The sequence below is a fragment of the Liolophura sinensis genome, chromosome 7 (genome assembly GCF_032854445.1).
Source record: "Liolophura sinensis isolate JHLJ2023 chromosome 7, CUHK_Ljap_v2, whole genome shotgun sequence".
NCBI classification, from domain to species: domain Eukaryota; kingdom Metazoa; phylum Mollusca; class Polyplacophora; order Chitonida; family Chitonidae; genus Liolophura; species Liolophura sinensis.
The window spans coordinates 48,108,611-48,113,587 of record NC_088301.1 but is presented as its reverse complement, the minus strand read 5'-3'; positions in this window follow the sequence as shown (position 1 = coordinate 48,113,587).

Sequence of the window (4,977 nt, the reverse complement as noted above, 5' to 3'; positions counted from 1 at the left end):
TTTGCTACTCCTGTGGTTCAGTTATAATACATATGACAGACGAGAGCACGGTGCAAGGAGATATTTTGCCCACATGTTTGTTCAACCGCTTTTTGTAGCTAACATTCAAAGCCATGGAATGTATGCGTGGAAACAGACATTTGTATACAAGCCGTAAAGTAATAAGGACGTTCCAAGTCAATAATGGCGACGTTTAACACAAACCGCCAAAGAATTAAGGAAGTATATAACGTGAATCAAGACTGAATCATGCAAAGATAAGCAGTCAATGTTGGAAAGGCGTAAAGTATGTTCTAGGCGAATGAGTGAAATCAGTATTCAAATCGAGTACCATGCTAGTATAAAAGTTGTTGATAATGAAATATGTATATAAATTGCGCTTTGATTACAACTAACCATATATCCAACGTGGCGATCTAATTCAACACGATGAATATAAATCCCCTAGCCTTAGAGTATCGTCAGGACAAGTCCTCATTTTCCAATTAAAGCATGAACTTACATCAAAAGTAAAATCGAAATGAACATGGTGGCTGAAAAAGTCAGCCTGTAAGGTTTAACTTTGGGTAATAGTTGTTAGATTGCGGTTTTGAGTTGGCAGTTTTATCAGTTACTTGGTCAGGTGCGGCAATTTCCTCTATGGTCGACCCGATACCCATTAGCACTTAATCCAAGACAGACGTCGTAAAAGTGATATATTCTAGAGTATACACTAAATAGAAAAACACCAAAGAAATACCAGTGACCATGTGGGGGCAATAGTTTGAATGAGCAGTAGTGACAGAGACTGGCGTTAAAAAATATAGATATAATCGCTTTAAACATTAGTGTTTCGAGGATATCCCATCAAATGCCTTCATTCGAAGTTTCTTTAAGTTTATAATGGGTATAAAGTCTAACATCGAAACAGACAACCGTATGAGGGGCGATCCCGGTAAATAAACACAATTTTCAAAACAACATCCACAAACACCAACCACCAAAGTATAAAAAAGTACGAAATTGTGAATAAATATGGACGAAGACATGCTTATGTCTAAATCAACTTAACCCGATTGGGGCGGTCTCTGCATTGTGTTGATTAAAATCTCTGCATTGGATATTTCAATATATAAATGGAACCAAAGCACTAAGAGGTGCATACTTTCAACTTACCTACCGGTTCACTAGCGCAATTTACGATTTCGATACGGATTAAGTTTACACGTCTAGAACGTTCCTTGCTTCTTACGGCATCATTGAAAAATGTTGACTGCTTCTCTGTACATGAGCAGCAGGGGGTGCCAGCATACCACTCGGTGAGGCCATTGAAGCTCCTATCGGTATTTCCGGGGCATGTTTATAGGTATTCAACCCCCCAAAAAACAGGTCTGGTGGAGTAAAACACAACGCATCTCGCCTGTCCAAAACTAGACCGCCAGAAGGGCGCCACCCCCCCCCCCCCCTTGGGCGCCCCCCTAGCCAAGGCGTACACGTCTGTTTATATCTTAGTCACGAAATGGGGGCTGGGACATGTGTATATAGGTTTATTTACAAGTCTAGCCTACATACACACATTGATACGAGGCGACCAAGTTGGCATTTAACAGATAAGTCATATGGCCTATATGTAAAATGGATGTGTTGCACAATAGGGTGATTCAGCTTATTTTCTCCCCAGGATAGGGCTTAAACTACGGGTTTTCATGAAAAATTAATGTGGCAGTCTTTTTCAGCGTGTCTTGTTTGATAAGATCCAGTATTTTTGGGAGGATTGGAGATATTGTGTTTATGCGGAAAAGTCCTTCCAATTTAGCCCATGTTTCGTGGGTCTGGGATATAGCTCAATCACCTGACACAGGTGTGAATGGCGCTGTATGTAAGGTGTATTCATATACTGCGTATATAAGGGGATGTTTGCTAGCTCAAATCCGGATTTGGTCTCCTATATGTGTAATATATGAATACATTACCTGCATATAACGTCGGGCTCTACACACTTCTAAGGAATCTCTGCAACTTTCGACTGTTTCGGAGGCAGAGAGACCTTACCAAGGGGTGTTGTAGATGGCCCATTGGTGGTGGGATGTGTCAGCGCCAATTAACCCCCCTAACGGCGGGTCGCTAGCGCAAAAAATCCGGAGCCCGCCGTTAGGGTGGTGATTAATTGGTAACAGGTTGAGCTATAAACCAGGCCTTTTGCTTTTTTGGACCATGGCTTCGAGCCCCACACGGGGCAGATTTTTTTTACCCCGGGGTTCTCGAGACATAGCATTGGTTTGCTCGGATTCCAAAACAAGTTCCCCCTTGGCACCCGCCCCCCCCCGAACATCATTCGGAAAGGGCGTTTTTCAGTTCTTGCCGGGCTAGTTTTCAGCCGTGATCTATAAGCCGTTTTTCGTGCTTTCATCGATCTCTACGGCGTTGAATGCCTTACGAGACTTCGCGCGTATCTCCTGCTTCAGATCAGAGTAGTTCTTGAGCTCCTGATCGATTTGCTTGAACTCTACGCCTGAAATAACACCATCAGATAATGCCGTAGATACCTATGCACGGATGCTGTTAAGTTTGGCCTCGGCCAACAGCCGTATATCGTTATGTTTCTTGGCTCTTGCGTGAAGTCGGCGGCTAACGAATTTTCCGGCGACATTTAAACACCGCCACGCAGCTTCCATGGCCAAGACAGCGGAGGTTGCAATTATTGTTGTGAGTAGCCCCACGCCTGCAACCCCTAGTCCCAAACCGGCCGTGAGCATGGCTGAATCAAGGGCCTCGGTGGCTAAGACACCGCGCCGGTACTTTTTGTACAAGGCTCGACGGAGATCTCGCTCAGATTCAAGCCAATTCTGTATTTCGCTGATATACTGCAGACGATGGGCGTGCGCCACGCTCTCCGGCGGCGCAATCGGGGCCAAGAGGTGGTCATCCATGATCGTCGGCGCAGCGCCCTCCGGCGGCAAGGGGTCCATCCATGATCGTCGGGTACAGTCGTCCCATATTGTCCGTCCTACGAATCAATAACGTCGGTCAACTCTAAATTGTCCTCGGGATTACTTACACGAAGGCGGCGAAGTCTTATACCGGACTCAAAATAGATTTCATTGAGATTGAAAATGCCCCCTGGAAAAACTCGTATATCCTCGAGAGAGCTCTGGATGACTGGGTTGCCCTGGGCTGGTAATTTGATCATAAGTCTGAGCTCCTTTCCATCGTGCTTTGCAGGCCACTTTAGTTTCAACTCGGTAATTATGGAGGAACGGCGCTGAGAGGCCGTGCCAAGTATGATGTTTAAGATAAGTATAGATCCAGGGTTTATTCGTAGTGTGGCCTTAAACTCGGTTTGCGCGTTAAGACGCACGGTCTCTACATCCGGCGGCGCAGTTAGTGTGAAGTAACCTCCTCCTTCCAAAGCCACAAGACAGGCGCTAGTTGGTACGTACGACACGAAAGAGTTGCCGGAATTGAAAACTTTTTTCACATCGGCCCCGGTGGTCTGGACCAACATCGGGGTCACCTTCACATCTATCAACCAATCGGGGTAGCGAGCGCTCTTGCTCTGCAGTGGATGAGACATCTTCAAGGGAAGCAAACGTGGCAGGTTTTGCTTGCACCCCCCCCCCCCCCCATCGTAATCTTTTTGCGGTTGTACTTGCCACTTTGAAACTGGAAGGCGTAAGTTTTACCTTCCTGACCTTGAAGTTCGAACTCCGACACATCTGCCAAATCGTTTAAAGACAGGCACGCAGACCTGGGACCGGCTGCGTCCACCATACTCATTGTATTTCTAGGGTAGCACTGAGGTACCCTACATTCATATACTCGCCGTCTTTATCTAAAAGCGCCACGATCAAGTGCGTTATATAGTCGGCGCGCAAGGCTTTGTCTGTGGGTTGGGATATGAAACAGTCCTCCCGCAGTTAATCCCTTCACCAGTCACGGCGATGGCCTGAAGTAGTGTGGAACCGCCACTGAAACCTGAGGTTATTCTCACGTTTTCTGAGGTGCTCAGTTCATCTAAATACACGAAGGCTTCAAGTTAGATGGCTTATCACTTTCCACAGTCCCCCCTATAGGCATATTCCTGTTGGAGAACCCTAAGGTGGGGGCAAGCTCTTGGAGCTTTATGATGGCATTTCTAGGGAGGGTAAGGACTAGGCGGCCCGTAGTTTCATTCATTTCCAGAGAAACCCCATGCGGGCGGAATATACCCTTGTCCAGCATACAGACATTGTAGTAGCCCGTCGGCACTTCAACACGTTTGCCATCAAGCAAGAAGCCCGCTCCGGAGGGGATATTCACCCAGTTCGGGTAGAATGTTATCTCGCGAAGGGTGGTTTTAAGGCGGCCGTCGAGGTTGTTAAGGGCATGTGGCAGCGTGTACTGTGTCCCATTTAGAATGTCAGTCAATGTGATGAGCATCTTATGGAATAGCCACGATAAACAGTGAGGTTTATAGATTTAATAGAGAGGCTACTTACAAGGCCGGGGCATTTCATAGTATCCAAACCCACGCGTAGCAGCTCACGCGATTTGACATCAACATCAATGAAAAGAAGGCCTTTCCGGTCCAGTTCACAGATGTGTTGGTCAAGTACCGGCTGCCAAAGATAACCAGCAATTCCATTGTTCAGGCCTAGAACACCAATCCTATACAATTCTGGCAGAACCAAGTGAACTTCGCGGTCTGGTGCGCAACCACGGGCTGTGGCGTATCTGCAATAGACCATCTTCTCGCCCCCGACCAACGAATAAGGGCCCAATACACGTTCCATGTGTATTACCAAGTTAGACGGACCTTGGAAGAGATAAAGGCCCCCCTGTCGCAAGACAGAGCGTGGGTGACATTCGACAACCCCTACGACAAGAGGGCCTACGAGAGGATTTGTAGGGAGTTCCATGCAGATACGCACACAGACTGGAGGCGCAGTGGGGTGAATCACGGTCTCGGAGTGGCATATTACTTTATCACGGGAATGGACTACAGCCCCATTGGTGATG